A 17,885-nucleotide genomic window follows, 5' to 3' on the forward strand; every position below is an offset into this window, starting at 1 on the left:
CCGCTGATCGCGCCGTCACACCAACACTGGAACAAAGAGTCCTTGTTTCACGAGACTTCAACATGTAGCAGTCTGCAGACCTCTGAAATCGAACATTAAGCTCGGCTCCGAAGTGAAAGACAATGAGTCCGTGTGTCCGCTTCCTGTTTATACCCGCGCTGTGGGGCGATTCATGCACGCCAACTTTAATTGGCTCGTTCTGTAGACACTTGAAGATGATAGGGCTCCCTGAAGTGATCCCAATTACATCGTCACATCGACGTTACGTTGAACGTGAGTGACTGATAAGGAACCGAATTTACATCACCAAATTTATTGATTTATATTAAAATTCGGAGTTAAATACAAGCTCAACAGAATGTGGCATAATGTTGATTATTACACACAAGAAAATTAGACATCCCAAAAATCTAGGTTATTTGGCCCTATTCACTTCCATTGTAAGTGCCTCACTGTAACCAAGAAAAAGAAATCGACTTTTATGTGTGTGGTCCTGGTAAACCCTACAGGACAATATGTCCCCAGAAAGATGCTAATATCCGAAATCCTTGTCCTTATGAGGACATTGTTTGGTCCCCATAAGGAAAACAGCTTATAAGTTATACTAAGTGATAATGAAAATGTAAAAATGCAAAAAAAGTTTTCTGTGATAAGTTGTGTTTAGGGTTAGGGGATATAATGTACAGTATAACAATCAGTATGTCTATGGAAAGTCCCCATAAAACATGAAAACACAATGTGTGTGTGTGTTTGTGTATGTGTGTGAGTAATAAACATTATGCCTTTAGTGCTGTCAATTGAGTTTAACTTGCACTGAACCTTGAAATTTTCTTTAACTGCAAAAAGAGTGAGTTCATTGATGAAGAGATTCTTTGATCTTGCACAAATTCAAAAATGTTGACGAGAAGAGTCTTTGTACTGGCATTTCGGAAAAGTTGAAACATGGGAATCAATCCTAGAAACACAGGATGTGTTTGAGTCATGAAGACTTTGAGTGAAATACATTCATATTACAGAAAGAATTAATGACATCATTTTCTCAATCTAGAATGGTTAGCAATTTCAGTTTTAAACACTAATGATATGATACATAATATAAGGCACTAGTAAAGAAAGATATTTACATGAACAACCAGTTAAAATTATGTGCAAAGCAACAACGATAATTCAGTCATAGTATTCCTACAATTTATCATGCATTATTGCTTACTATGAACAAATAACAGATGGATATAATACTAAACTGTGCAACACTCTGCCAATATTTAATTATTTCTCACAATATTTCATGAATATATATTCAGCTTATGTAATGGAGTGCTTGAGAATGTTTCCCGTCTTTGCATATATACCACTTAATTTAAGATGCCGTATATAAATAAGGTGGTATTAAAGGAACATGTCCGAAATGTGTTTTTTTGCTTTGCACACAGTGTAGTTACATGTACATGCAGTCAACAGTCAGCAGAGATATGACATAACATCTATTTACTATATAGCATAGAAATCACATGTGCTGATATCAGAGATGTGTAGGGAATGATATGAGCGTTATGAACGGAGTGTCACGTTTGAAGAATCATGCCATGATGTCATGGTTTACTAAACCCAGCAGCCTGTGTAAATATGTGATGCTCTGAAAAACTGACAAAACATCAACGTCAGCAGCATCCATAACCACAAGATAGAAGACACCAGGCTAATTGTGATATTTATGCTTTTTAGATGAGAAACATCTGATTTAACGCAGGATGTCTGTTACAGTCTGAGGGAAAAAATATTAACACACTTTTCCTCGCGTAAACCAACTTCAAAATAACAGCAATTCTTGATTATTAAATGTTATCTCTTTCATATTATCCACTTTATTTTCTAACACAGAAGCAATTTCCTGTGAATGTCCAAGACTTACGATTTAGCCACGATAGAGTGCTGCAGGGATATATTTTTGTAGGCAAAAAACCTATAAACGAGTTTTCTGAACTTTAGCATTTCTGATTCTATCATCTTAAAGACAATGGTTTTATATAAAAAAAATGTTTTTGTTAAATGCCTAAAATAAGGTCCGTAGTAAACCAACAATTTTAGAAGGTGGCAATTTCATTTGTGAATTGATAGGCTAATCTTGTGATTTTTAGAGAAAAGGTAAGCAGTCACTGGGGGGCAAGCAGATCATATGAAAACGTATGAATGAGATTGCATAAATTCATATACTTTAGCCACCAATTTGCCAAAATGTATACGAATTGCCATGAGATTATGTTGGGTCAAAGATTTTTTCACATTTTATTCTATACTCTAGTCTGCTTTTACAGCCTCCTTGTGTTTATAACCGTGCTCTTGCAAACTATTCTAACCAAAACTTTCAGGAGTTTTACAACTCGTTTTATTTTAGTTTTTAAAATTATTATTATATTCGTTTGTAGCCTACATTTAGCATTTTACTTTTGGCGATTGTATTTAGACTTCAAAATAAAAACCGTGTCCATTTCTGTAGTAATCAAAAAGCTAATGGAAAAATCCAATTGGGTTTGTGTCGAGGGAACCAGAGTGATGCTAATGTACGAGTTGGCCTACAAAAATACTTCATCATTACAGCACTCTACAGATAAATAAGTAGAAGAATAAGAAAAGTGCAGTAAATGGTAAAACCATTTAAATAACAAAACCAGTGTGTTCATGATAACAATGATTAAAATAATATGGTGGCAAATACCAGTTTGCAATATCAAGTATCAAAACGAACTGTTTATGCAGCTAAAATAACTGAAAGCAACTGACCCCAGAAGCCTCGACACAGTAAAAAATGTTAAAAAGTTAAAAATGGCTGTGCCTGCTCTTATGTTCAAAATAAGGTGGATACTACTTCTGTTATTTTAAAATTAGTTAAATAATTTTTACTAAACAGTTGTTTTTAGCTGATGAGTTCAACAGTATTCAACTAGAAAATTTTTATGAAATAATGTATATTATCAATTCTAAAAGTCAACATTTTGTTTCCTAACTAGTTTTACACACCATGTCAATATCCTGAATGGTAACAGAGGTGTTAGCATCTGCATTCATGTTAACTAAGTCAAAAACTTAGCTTGGCTTGAATTCAAAGTGATCCAAACTTTAAAAAAAAAAAAATACTAAATAGGCCTACCTCAAAATCTTTTTTTCTCCTTCTAACAACTGAGAGAGTATAGAATCACTCTGGCTTATTTGTAACTGTGTCACAATTGTTTCTGGTGTCCCCTACCCTGGGGGCCTCTTTTCATATAGATCATAGGTTTGGTAATGATAAAATGAACGTGTTAGTAAGTAAATGTTTGTATCACAGCTCAATATCCAATCCGATCTCACGCCAATTCGTACGTATTTTACGAGTTGCCCAATTTGTATGAATGACCTACCCCTGACCCCACCCCTAAACCTACCCATCACTGGGGTTTATACAAATCGTACAAATTCGTACAAGTGAGGTCAAACGAATTTGTACGAATTAGCCACCTCGTACTTACTCGTACAAAATGGTTGTGAGATAGCGTTCCAATATCACATCTAGTCACTGGGCAGCAGTGAACATGAAAACCACCATGTTTAAAACAAATGAATAAAGCTATTTTGCGAATGTTATTGGCATGATTATATCAACACACAAATATGAAATGATGGACCAAACATAATATTGATTTATAATTCACAAATAGTTCGCTCAAGGCCTTTTTAATGATTGTTTATATAAGTTTATATAAACTGTGTTGTACTACAAATTCTGAGAACCATTTTGAGTGATGACAGTGATTAAGTTCATTAAAATAAACTGTCCACAAAAATGAATCAATGCCAGTCATTACTGCTCTGGCTGTCCTATTTTTATCCAACAGTAATGTCCAATTTAGATGCAGAGAACAGATGATACATGTTTATTTATCGAAACTAGCTTAAATGAAATGAAAGAGAAAATAATGGCAGTGTAAAGAAATCATTATGAAGCATCTTGAAGCTTCCACATGGAAGACCCCGGAGCATTGAAGCTTTCAGATGTACAGAGGCAAGCGAAATGATGTCCTGGATGCTGGACATTCATTTGACATGATGCAGGCATTCATACTGAATGTATGTGAAAAGTTAGCATTTCAGGAGTTAAAATGGATGCAGTACATTTGTGCTTGTGAACAGACATGAGAATAATTTTTCATTTAAATATGTTTACATTTCGTCTAGGGAAATATAATGTCATACAATCAGTATCATGATCAGCATACGTAAGCTCTGTCACATTGCAACTTCCCATATTTTACCTAGGCCTAATACAAATGATTTATATTTTTCAACTTCATAGTCCTAGACATCGCTATTATCAGAAAACAGGCTTAATACATTACAATCAATTTAATTATGTTGAGGGGCATGTTAGGATGAATTTTTACTTGCTATCTATAGACTATTATTAGTGTCATATTTCTCCTGGATTTCTAGAATTGAGTACAAAACCAGGATGGAAAACAACACACATCCAACAATAAGGGGGATTGCAACATACTGTTTGCTCGAGTTGTTTCCAGAAATAAGGCTTGTGATCTGCTTGATGTAACTCAACACAGAGAGGTAAGCGCACAGTAAAACAGCGAGGTAGATGCTTTCAGTGATGGGTGATTCTGAAACTATAACAATAATCATAACATAATTAAAGACACAAACATGCAGAAACATTTGTGCAGTGTTTGTACTGCATAAAAGGAAAGGTGCCATAATCATGACAGATCTTCTACATCTACGTATTTCCTTTTCACTTTAGGCAAAATTATAAAATAGAAAGAAAATTTAAAATGATTTAGCAAAATTTAAAAAAGCTAGAAAAATAACCTGTCACCAGTTTAACTGATTCCATTTTTATATTAAAGCTATAATACTTTAAAAAATATATATTTAGCAATGTTAACCTTAACAGTCAAGTAATTTTTTGTCAATGGTAGTTGTTCCCGCTGACTAGTGAGTTTGTTGACCAAAACAATAAATTAATTAAAATGATAAATTAACAAAATAATCAAGATATTACATGATCTGTAATGCTTAAACATGACATACTGCTGGTCTGAAGACATATATGTATACATGTTTACGTGTACGCACACACTCACACACACCCGTACCAGTAGCATGTTGTTGTTTTGGGAGCAAATAAACATCAGGAAGCATCTCACAAATTGTTTGTGCATGTAATATATGATTTCAAGTAAATTGTTTCGACCTCATTGTACTTCAAAGCATCTTCTTTATCTTTATCACAATATCACGTTGTCCATGTTTCCTCACGGTTAGATTCCACATTAGACAACATGATCCTTTTGAGGCGTTGTACATAATTCCTTAGATAGGAAAAAAATGATTGCTGTTTAAATGCGAACATGTGGAGTTTGTGTTGTCCCATGTAGTGCTGCTCTGGTGAAGGTTCATATTGTCCTTGACGATATTGTGCTGCTTATATATGCAGATCTGTAGGACGGAAAGTCCATATTCATGTCTGTACCTGTAAATCAAAAGAGAACAGAACTCTTATCTATAACAAAGTATATTGACAGAGCTTCTCGGTTACGTATGTAACCCTTCTTCCCTGAAGGAGGGAATGGAGACGTAGTCGACGTGTCGACTGATTGGGATCACAATTAGGGAGCCTCTCATCTTAGAGTACTGTTAAAACGAGCCAATGCACATTGGCATGCGAGATTCTGCATCTCACACTCCACCACGCGGTACGGGTATAAATACGGAAGTGGATGCACACATCAGTTGTTGATTTTTAGTTGAGGAGCCAAGCGGAGCCCAGAGTCAGTGGTGGATCAGCAAGAGTGGCGACGGGACTACGACTCTGTTCCCTCCTACAGAGAACGAGGGTTACATACGTAACCAAGATGTTCCTTTTCAGTCGCTCACGTTCGGCATAGTTGACGTGTCGACTGAATGGGAACCCAATTAAAACACCACTAGTGCTGCCACCTTCCAGTGCCTAGACAAAAGCCTCCTGACCCCCCCGCATTATTGAGGCGGAGATGGGACAGGGTTTAGGCCAGGGAAGTCACTGCTGTTCTGCAAGACCCACTCAGTTAGACTTGGATAACACTGGGAAAGCGGAAGCCACATCCTGCCCGAAGGGAGGTAATATGTGGAGAATACACATATGGACCAGACAGTGACGGCAGAGCAGGCTCTGCCGAGGGAAGACACGGGCTCACCGCAGGGAGCAGTACCGTGGAAGAATACACATATGGGATCGCCGTAGGGATCACAACCCACCAGTGCATACGAGTGATAGGCCTGGCTTTGGACATTCCGCCACGTCCGTTGCTGAAGGGTATGGAGGAACTCGACAGGGTACGGCTAATAAAGGGAACTCACTGGAGCAAGAATTGACCACGTATCCAGTCCATAGGAGGGGAATGGCGCAGCAAGCCGACACTTCGAACCAGGCTTACAGTGAAACTGGCTTCATGTGAAGGGAGCCCACGGGAAGCAGCGGTTCGACACATAGGCTAGTTGTCTAGCAACTGGATAAGTGTCGCCCAGCCCTCAACTCTATTAACATCTGTTCAGCAAGGCACTCTGTGTCAACGCCTAGGAGGGAGCAATACTCTCACATAGGAGGAGCTCACCACCCAGGTGGGCACGTGGATCTTGGGAAATCCACGTGAAGGCAACAACATGTAGTGGGCCAACCTCTGCTTGGAAACAGCCTTCCCTTCTGCTGGTCTCCGTAACAGACAAGAGCTGGTCTGCGGTCCAGGCTTTGCATTCTGTGCATGTATAACCGCAATGGAGCGGACGGACAGAGAAAAGCCAGGGCTGGGTCTACCTCCCCCGGGGTAGCGCTTGCAGGCTCACCACCTGGTCCCGTAGGAGAGGTAGGAGCCTTGGGCACATATCCAGGCACATATCTTGAGAGTTAGCCGGCCCGAATTCTAGGCACGATTCGTTGACCAAAAACGCGTGCAAGTCCCTACCCTCTAGACAGAGACCAAGCAAGCAGGAGAACTTTTAATTCACTGCCTGCAGGGCTCAAGTGAGGTCTCTCCAAGTCCAAGAGGGTATAGAGCAAGGCAGATTCAGACTCCTTTCTCCCCTAAGAAACCTGATGATCAAGTCGTGCTTCCCGCAGATTTATATCCACTGCATCATGGTGTGCGTCAATACAGAGGCAAGAACACTTTGAGGTGGAGGAGACAGCCCTCACTCCAACCCATTAGCAGGAAAGAAGTACTGAATGATCGAACACCTTTGGGATCTCCTCACGGAGAGAAGACTAATTTCAACTAATAGGTTCCAATTCTTCTCACCCTGAGCATGCCTCATTTTGAGAGGGTGCTCTCACAAAAGTGATGGTCTCTTACGGCTTAAAATTTATTGCGGTAGTAACATGAACCTCCGCATCCTGTTCTTTTTAGAACCAGACCTGTAACTCTCCGAGGTCTAAACGCGGGTGCCATCATGCCCCATCCCTGAGAATGTACTCAGAGGAAGGACTCAGGAATGGCTGTCGAGAGGAGAGGTCTGGTTGGGCCAATAAGGAGCAACTAGCAAGACTCTTCTCTGATTTTAGCAACTAGCAAGACTTTTTTGATTCCATCTCTTCTCTGATTTTAGCACAGTTGTGTGCAAGAAGGCTCACTGGGGAACGCATTTCTGCAGGGGCCCAGGGGCCAGCTGTGGCCAGAGTCTTTCTGTGTCGAGGGGTGTCCACTCAGACAGAAGAAAAACAACTGGCGGATGGACGAGTCCGGAGTGGCAACAGATGTAACTGTGCGGCCCCGAAGTGGTCCCAAACAGCTGGACTGCCAGGGGACGGAGTCTCCACTCTCTCTGGACCAGAGGCTCTCATGAGGCTTGTCAGTGCGTGCCGATTGAGCGATTGAGCAGGCCAGAAGTAATAAGTGGAATGAAGCGACCTCAGAAGCTTCTGACTCCAAGGAGGAGGTGGCAGGCGAGTTGCAACATGCAAGGGGAGTGTAGCTCAATGGTCATCATGTTGTCTTTGCAGACCAGTACATGCCCGCTGAACAGCAGTGTCTCAATGCAAGGTGAACTGCAAGCAACTCGAGGCAATGGATGCCAATACAGTAGGAGGGCCGCCCAGACCTCTGTTACTGCATGCCCTTTGTATGTGGCCCTTCAGCCAGTATTGGTCGTTCTAGGGACCGTTGGCCCAGAGAAACAAAAGGTCTGTTATGGACTGAGGGTTTGGCGGTAAGCCAGTGTGCTTTCACACGGAATGTGCCGCTTTGCCACGGCCACCTCGGGATTCGGCCGTCAAGTCAGCGCTGAAGCGGTCTTTATATGGAGGAAGCCAAGCGGCTGCGTCTAGCATATGCCCTAGGAACTTCTGAAGAGTTTCAGTGGGACCCTTTCTCAATTCTTTACAGCACTAACCATCCACATACTTTTTTTAGAGATGCAGAGGACCGAATTCATCTCCAAACTAGAAAAGAGATCCCCAGCCTGTGGACAAGTTTACTCTTTCCCAGTTTACCTGAGGACACAACTGGCTATGAGCACTTGAAGGGTAGGACCACTGATACTTCACACCTTTTTTAAGCACAAACACAGGATGGCCTGTGGTGCGGAAGCATAGAGATCTGAAGTACATGTCTCTCAGATCGAACGTTTAAGACCAATCTTGGGGACGGAGTATTTGGAAATTATAGAAGCCGGGCTTATAGAAGCCGGCCTTCAAATCAGCTGGAGGGAGCGCCTGCATCGTGTCGTTCACCAGTAGACTGCAAAGTGCGCACACAAGACAGGAGCACTACTCAACACTTAGGTGTGACTAAAGTCACTAATTTTAGGAGCATATTTGCTCAACACCTAGGTGTGATGAATATCACTGAGCTTGGGCAGAAGACGGGCGAAAAGGAACCGCAAGCCGAGTCTGATGGTATAGTTTGGGGCCATCTGGAACATTTGGGCAGCTTTTTTTGGCTTCCACAAACCGGGCCAGGGGACCACAGATGTACCCGACATCGGAAGGCCCGAAGGCTGCCCAAAACAGGGTCTGAGTGTGGTGTACAACACTTACCTGTTTCCACGAGACGGCCAGGGATGCGTGAGAAGGTGGATGACCGGTTCCTCGAAACGCGGACGGCTGGTCGGCCTGCCAACGGCTGGCTCCACACTGAGGCCTGGATGGAGGCTGCTGCGGAAGTCCAGCAGGAGCGGTGGCAGGGGAATGCCCTCGGCGATGAGCAGGCGGAGGATCTGCCACCGGCGGCGGGGTGGAGGCAGCAGCAGGCCACTGGGGCAGGATGTGCCGGATGGCCTCTGTCTGCGCTTGGGCCACCGCGTCGCCGAAGAGCCCAACCTTGGAAATTGGGGAGTCCAGGAACCGAACCATGTCCGCATCCACCATATCAACCAGCCTGAGCCAACGATGGCGCTCCTGGACATCACTAGACCGATCGCGCCAGCCGCAATACTTGTGCCCTGGAGGGCCAAGTCGGTTGTGGTGCGGAGCTCACTCAAAATCGCACGGTCTAGGCTACCCTCGTGCATGTCCATGAGTGCCTTGGCCTGATAGACCTATAGCAACGCCATGGCATGCAAAGAGGAAGCGGCTTGCACACAAGATTTGTAAGCTCTACCCGTAAGAATGGACGAGAACTCACAGGCCTGAGAGGGGAGACGATCATCCCCTGTCCAAGAGGCAGCGGCTGCTGGACACAGGTGTGCCGCAACAGACTGCTCCACTGGAGAGATAGCCTCATAACCCTTTACCGCTCCTCCGTCAAGGGTAGTGAGGGGGAGGAGCTCTCTAGGCAGATTTTGGCAGTAAAAGGTGCCATCCACGACCTAATAAGCTCTCCATGCACTTCGGAAAAGAAAGGCACTGGGGCGGTGGGCTGAGAACCAGCACGGCCCGCCCCGGGAAACCAATCTTTCAACTGAGACTGAGTGGGACACGGTGGAGGATTCCATTCGAGCCCGACAGCCTCGGCTGCCCTTTTCTGGATCTGGATATACTTTTGGATCTGGCTCGGACAACGTTACACTCCCAGACGGATATAACGCAGCCGAGTCATCATCTCCAGAGGCCAGCTCACCCTCCGATGCTGCAATAGGCATCCTGTCCTCTGGAGGGGCCCCGAATGAAACGGCTGGTCGGTCCAATACAGAGGGACCAGCACGCTCAACGGGGGACTCCACCGACTGCGGTGTGATGGAGGAGTGAGGAGCCCACAGGGAGTGGTTACCAGGCGGGTATTCCATCACTATATTCTGATCACCCATCGCACACGGCACCCGGGGGTGGGGCATGGTAATGGGGACTACACGTTCGCGGTCGAAGGCGAGTCTTGATCTCAACATAGAGACAGTCATATTCCCCCAATGGGAACATGAACCATCCACAAAAGCTGCTTCAGCATGCTGTAAACCAAAACACATGATGCAACAATTGTGACCGTAAGAGGGGGACAGGGAACAACCGCATCCAGAAATGCACAGGTGGAATGACATCTTGAAAAACACGCAAACGCACCATGTTGCTCTTTCAGGAAATGAAAAACTCTCACCAGTGCCGGAGCACACTGGGAATGACGGCATGGCAACACTGACAGGGATGGTGCAGCCTGTACCAGTGAAGCACTCACTTTCTCCACCCTCAATCGGCCGTCAGAAAAACAAAAACACAGAATTGTGATGCTGTTAAAACAGCAGTTGTGAGCTCAGAAGGCTCGCGACCACCGCTGCACTCGCGCTGTAGAACCACCAGCACCGGCTGAGACTTCCTGAAGAAGCGCCGACCCACTCGCTCGTTGTAATATAACAACACTCTTCAGAGACATTGGCATGAAGACAGATCGGCTCCGAAGCGAAAGACACCTGGTGCGTGCATCCACTTCTGTATTTATACCTGCGCCGTGGAGATTCAGATCTCGCACACCAATGTGCATTGGTTCGTTTTAACAGTGCTCAAAGATGACAGGCTCCCTAAGTGTGATCCTAATCAGTCGACACGTCGACTACGTCGAACGTGAGTGACTGAAAGGGAACCACATTTAATTTACAATTACTAAAGGAATACAATATTTCATTGACATTGTGGCACTTTTTAAAGGGTAAAGTTTAGCTCCCACAGGTCAACCAGAGTTTTTTTTAATAGAATTATTTAAGTAGAAGATGTAAAAAGCTGTAGCTGTTACTTTATTTTAGCATGACTGGAACACCAAGAAGCCAGGACCAGAACTATTGATTTTAGAATAGATTATATAAACAGGCTTTATAGAAACTGTTCTTGCATCAAATTGTAGAAAAGATGAAAATGAGTATATGAGTTAATATATTAAAGGGTTAGTTCACCCAAAAATGAAAATTCTGTGAGTAATTACAGTAATTGGGGGTGCAATGTTGTTCCAACCCCGTAAGCTTTCGTTCATCTTCGGAACACAAATTAAGATATTTTTGATGAAATCTGAGAGCTGTCTCACTCCTTCATTGGCTACTATGTAATTGGTCCAGAAAAGTTAGTAAAGACATCGTTAAAATATTCCAAGTGACTACAGTGGCTCAACCTTAAGTTTATCAAGTGAAGAGATTACTTTTTTTGCGCAAAAAAATAAACAAAAATAATTACTTTATTCAACTATTAATTTACTTCCATGTGGGCCTCTGACGTGAGTTCGGGAGAGTGCCACGACGCATGTGCAAAAACTGAGAAGATGACGCAGATGGGTCTCGATGTAGTGTTTAAAATAGTCCAAGTGACTACAGTGGCTCAACCTTAAGTTTATCAAGTGACGAGAATACTTTTTGTGTGCAAAAAAACAAACAAAAATAACAACTTTATTCAACTAATAATTTTCTTCCATGTGGGCCTCTGACATGAGTTCACGAGAGCGCCACGACGCATGCGCGAGAACTGAGGAGAAGACGCTCACGATCATTTGATGGGAAAGTGTGAAAGGTAAGCCATTCATTTTGCGGCATTGGTAAGACACTTTTACGTTTTCTCGTTGGTTTCTCATGATTCAGACATCCAGTAAATGCACACTTTAGAACCATTTAACCCTCTGGGGTCAGCAAACGCGCTGGCGCATTTTGCTCGATTTTTTTCACATAGCAGCAAAATAGACTTAAAATACTCCGTCATTTTTGGTCATACAGACTTAATAAATATGAAAAAAAATACTGTTAAATGTCTTTTTTATGTCTCCAATTACAATCAAAATAAAACATTGTGCTTTTGTAAAATAAAGGAATAAACAGGGTGTGCTTTCGGACTCTCTTTTTGGAGCACGTCTCTAAACTTAAACAAAACTGAGCGAATACTATTCACCCAGGCATGAGCTATATATCTTTATAAGCATTTAAGTGTGTACTTTTAAATGATTCTAATTTATAACAAAAACAAATATTCTTTGTTTATGTAATCTATATGAAAAGAGAGCGATGTCAGTCGTTCTCATTCAGCTCATTATAGCTTATTATCTTTTAATGTGATCACGCCCACGGAGAGCGCGCGCTATTCAAACGCAAATGATCTGAGGCAATACATGCAAACGTGACGTGAACGCCCACATCAACTCGGGTAAAACACACTAAATTTAATCAGATTAAAGTACTTTACATCGTCTTGTGAGGCTGTGAGGAATAATCCTGGGAAATTTACCTCAGAAGTGCTAGTTTAAATTCATTTCGAGGAGCAATGTATCCATCTGAGAAGAATAGTATGTTTTTTATTATTGTTCTAATCGCGATATCCTAGTGTATATGAATCGCGTGTATGTGTGTGAATGAATGGCACAGATGTGCGCTGTTGTTTACTACAGCTTGCAAAGAGACTGTTTAAATATGAGTCTGTGTGTGAATGAATGAACAGCTTTTACCAAACATTGCTATACTGAGAGGAGTAAAAATCGAATGAATTATGTTGAAATAAAATGTCTTTGTATAAGCAACGTATTAAACTGCAAATGAACATTTATATGCCCAAACATATCATAAAAACAACAAACGATATGCCTGTTACAGACAAAATATGAAAGAAAACATTTCGTTGACTAGCTTTGGATAGATTATAGTTTTTAATGTAAAATAGAATACTGCCACATCAAATAAGCTTTTGTTCGCCAATTTCTGCTCATATGTTAAATATATTATGTTTTGTCAAAAATAAAGTCATCAACTAAGATGTTATTATAGTGTTTGTTCCAATGTAGGCTTTATTCAAACTAATGAATCCTTAACTTTGAAATATGTATGATAAAATGTATACTTTAGTTTTTACAAAGAAAGATTACACTTGAAATATTGTTATTTTAATTGTTGCTGTAATTGTAACCTTTTTAATGAAATAGCAAAGAAAATATTTACAAGGTCTTAAAAGTTCTATATAAGCCTTCTCTTTAAATTATTTTATTGTGTTTTATTAGTGACAAATTTGGGTAGAGGATACATATCAAAAACTTTCTGAAAATACAGAATTAACTACACAATTACTAGAAATGTTTGCCTGGGATATAATACAATTTGCAAGCAAAAATACAAGTGGAAAGATAAAAATAAAATTTGAGATGTTTCCAACTGTGAACCAATTTTGTAGTATGTATATGTATGTATGTATATATATATATATATATATACACTGTATATATTTTTTTTTCGTCCTTGCATTCTTTCTTGTGGCCCAGTGACACACCTGTGTGAAAGGCTCATTATGCGGCTCATTATGCAGGCCATTGTCTTCTCAGGTGTGAATCAGAGTATTCACGCCCCACGCATATTGCCTTTCCAAACAAAAAGTTTCTTACAAAATTTAAATCAATGTATTGTTTTATGTGAATGATTAGGCAGGATGATTTTCAGATAATTTTTAAGCAAAAACTCTAGGCGACAACATCCATTAGTCAAAAGTCTTGTGGACACATATTTAGTATGTGTTTTGTGGCCTTATTTCAGAAACTTTCATTTTTAGTTTCTTCAATAACCATACATAAACATTATTCTCTCAAAAATACAAACATGTACATACATGTTGCTCACATATTATGGTAGCCCTGTTTGTGCTAAATAGAGTGTAATTACACCTTTGCCATTAATGTGTTTATAAGCAACTGAAAAAAGCACAAATGTCAGGGCATGTCAAAACATCTCAAGGACCGCAAAAACACCTTAGACCCCAGGGGGTTAACAATATCTTCGCTAACTTTTCTGGGCCGGAAGATGCAATTACACAGAAGCCTATGGAGGAGTGAGACAGCTCTCAGATGAACGAAAGTCTTACAGGGTAAGGCGGGGTAAACATGCAGGCAACACATTATTTTCAATGGTCGGATGACATTAAATCTACTGTTTTATATTATATTATCATTTTTAATTTCATTCAGTATTTAAACTAAATAATTGAAAAAAATAGGAAGTTAAATTGGAAGTAGAAACAAAACTGTCAGTAACATCATTATTCAGTAATGGCAGCACTGACAATAAAACCACTGGCAGTAATGGCACCAATAGTAACACCATGACAGTAATAACATCTACAGTAAAACCTTCAATAGCAACACTACTATTATCAATACAATTATCAATTTCTATAATTCAAAAGAGTTAAATTATTGTTAGGCTGCGTAAACTAGGTCACCCGATGCACTTGTTACATCATATTTTACACCATAATGGCATCTACGCTGATATAAATCTATCTGTTTATCCCAGGGTTACCGCATTTAGCCGGGTCTGGGTCGTATCCAGATCAGATGGAGGACCTGCGCCTAGGCACAACGACAATGCAACCTTAAAGTGTCAGCAGAGGTTGTGTCAACCAGACTCCCCCCTGTGAAGGCGTCATTGACATGACAGCTAGTGCCACAGATCTTCAAAAAACTCGTCTCCATATTGGTGTGACTTCGATCTTCAACCAGATGGAACAAGATTAAATATTGTGAATGTTTCATTCACAATCTGACTTCTGACTGTAATGCTGTTCATTTGTTGGCCAGAACAAGAACTGTCTCTCCGACTGAGTCTGGTTTCTTCCAAGGTTTTTTCTCCATTCTGTCCATTCTCTTTGGCTTGCTTAGTTGGGGACACTTAATATTTTTAATAATATTATTGATCTGCCTACATTGACACCATTACATGAGAACTGAACTGGAGCTGGAAGATGACATCACTGTTTTCTCCAGAGCTGCTTTATAGATAAATGAACTAATGATTTTTACAACCGAAATGAATCAACACTGAACTTACTTAAGCTGGACAATGAACTTATTTTCTTCTAGATCTTCTGTACAGCCAAAACAAACTTTGTTGCATTGTTTTCCTGAAACAATCAGTATTTTAAAAAGTCCTATATAAGTAAAGGTAAAATATAGTTCCCTTTCGAGGGCACTCGAGCTGCATCAAACGCTGTGGGTACGCCCCTGCGTGTGTGCGTCCTGAAGCACGTATGAAATCAGTCCAATGGAGAGACGGAACGTCATAGGCGGGTGACGTCATCGACCAAGAAACTATAAAGCACCCCGAAATCACAACCACAACAGCTTCTGTGCCTTCAGCAAGCGCTATATGTGAAATCATGGTCTCAACTGTTTATGTCTGTCCTTAGTTGTCACTAGGCAGGAGTTTTCTCACTATTTCAAAAACTATATATATATATATATATATATATATATATACAGTATATATATATATATATATATATATTGAGAGACATGGCGAGCGAACAGCCATATAGAAAGTGTGTTTCTCCCTGCTCGCGCTAACGGGTGGGGATACACACGATCTATGTGTTGTTCGTTTGGGAGAGGAGCATGCACGGTCAGCGCTCGAGGGCGAGCACTGTTTTGTGCTTCCCTTGTGGACACTCCGATCCCGCCTGGCGTTTTTAACGAGGACGCCCAGGCTCGCGTTCCCCAAGGCTCAAGACTTCAGACTTGAGGTTCGCGAATGGATCTGTCAGCGGGGTTAGAGACGGGCTCTGCCTTATCTCTGACTTCACCTGACAGATCTAATGCCCCATAACAGGGTTCGGAAGCACGCGCTGCGGTTTCTTCAACCCCGATACAGGCACTACAGCTATCCAGTTCCGAGGGACTGGATGATGTTAGTGTTTATGCTTATGATACTGAGGATTCGCCACCTCAGTCTCATGCTTTTGAGGAGCTCGTTGAGGTTGTAACAAGAGCGGTCAAAACATTACATATCGATCCGCCAGCAGATAAGCCAAACGAACGCTCCCTGCCCTGTCGTTCACAATATCAACACCTGAGCCTTCCGTTTTTTCCCGATCTCCTCACTGAGGTGTCGAGATCGTGGAAGAAACCTGTGTCATATAGAATGTACAGTGCACAATCATTACACTACTTTTCTATTTCACAATATAAAGAGCACGGATATGGGGAAATGCCGAAGGTGGAAGAGACGCCCGCGAGCTATCTCTCCACTGAATCTGCATCTTGCTTTAAAGCCACATTATTACCCACCAAGCCAGTTAGAGTAACTTCAGCTTTGGTGGGTAAGGCTTATTCAGCGGCTGGTCAGGCTGCAGCATGTCCTCACACAATATCGCTGCTGCAGGCTTACCAGGCTGAAATGTTAGGAGTCATTAATGAGGGCGGGGCTATTGGCCCGAACGCAGTTTGGGCAGGCCATCAAGGGCAGTTCCCCCCTGAAGCAGAGCGGTTAACACCTCTTTTTACGGTGCCCCTCTCCCTTCGGGGGACCGTTATGCAACCCTGCCACCTCGTGTGTTACAGGGCGCAGCGGTCTCTGGCGAGCACATATCTCAGGTGCCACATATCTTACACCGTGCCACACAAAAACAGAATATTGCTTCCCGTGTTCCCCCACAAAAAGTCTGGGGACACGGAAAGCACGCTCAACAGCAGCCTTCAAGGGATAAGACGGATCTGAGGACCGTCATTATTTCCAAAAAAGCTGCAAAGAAAAGGCCTGAGGTCTGAGGGGGCAGGCCATCAAGGGCAGTTCCCCCCTGAAGCAGAGCGGTTAACACCTCTTTTTACGGTGCCCCTCTCCCTTCGGGGGACCGTTATGCAACCCTGCCACCTCGTGTGTTACAGGGCGCAGCGGTCTCTGGCGAGCACATATCTCAGGTGCCACCCGGAAACGTAGTGACCCTGGGATGCCCGCCCCCTCCGAGGAGGGCCCTAGAGAAGTCAGTTCAGTCGTTCCCTGCCGGTTCGCCGTTACAGGGCGACGGGCTGATTGCCCAGCAAAAGCTAAATCCAGGAACCAGTCTCGAGAGGCTGGTACCTCTAGTAGAATTCTTGGCAGCGCGAAGCTACTGCCAACTATTTCTCGTTGGGTCCTGCAGACCAAAAGGGGCTTTCATCCCACCGTGGTGAGCCCCGAGCAGGTTCTGGTAATGGAGCAAGAGGAGAAAATCCTGTTGGACATAGGGGCCATAGAATATGTACCTTCCTCCAGCAGGGACACCGGGTTTTGCAGCCGGTATTTCATCGTTCCAGAGAAGGATAGGGGGTTGCGTCCCATTTTTATTTTATTAGTTCTGTACTTTTCCGTCAAGCAACTAAAGTTCAAAATGTTGAGACAAATCGTGCCACAGATCAGATCCGAGGACTCACCTGTCTTGAAAGATCTCAAGGACGCTTACTTCCATGTGTCTATCCTTCCACAACACAGGAAGTTCCTGAGGTGCGCTTTTGGGGGCGAAGCGTACCAATATCGGGTACTTCCGTTCGGCCTAGCTCTCTCTCCCCGAACATTTACGAAATGTATGGATGCAGCTCTGGCTCCGGACTCCAGAGCCATCTGCATTTTGAATTATATCGACGATTGGTAGATTTTAGCTCAATCAGAGGATCGTGTGGCTCGGCATCGACATGTCGTTCTCGCTCACATCAAGAAACTGGGGTTGAGGCTCAATGCCA

At 42.4% G+C, this 17,885-nt stretch overlaps 1 protein-coding gene across 2 annotated transcripts in view; it reads right to left on the bottom strand.

Annotated features, from left to right (window-relative positions):
- Positions 1-615: 615 nt before the first annotated feature.
- LOC143742462 (shaker-related potassium channel tsha2) overlaps positions 616-17,885 on the bottom strand; it is a 30,237-nt gene continuing 12,967 nt past the window's right edge. For both annotated transcript variants that reach the window (XM_077235332.1, XM_077235331.1), the window contains one exon: positions 616-5,518. The gene's annotated coding sequence lies outside the window, so the exon portion shown is untranslated. The remainder of the gene's footprint in view (positions 5,519-17,885) is intronic.

This window comes from Siphateles boraxobius, unplaced genomic scaffold (assembly GCF_051911475.1).
Source record: "Siphateles boraxobius isolate OS27281-9 unplaced genomic scaffold, OSU_SipBor_1 19, whole genome shotgun sequence".
In the NCBI taxonomy this organism is placed as follows: Eukaryota; Metazoa; Chordata; class Actinopteri; order Cypriniformes; family Leuciscidae; genus Siphateles; species Siphateles boraxobius.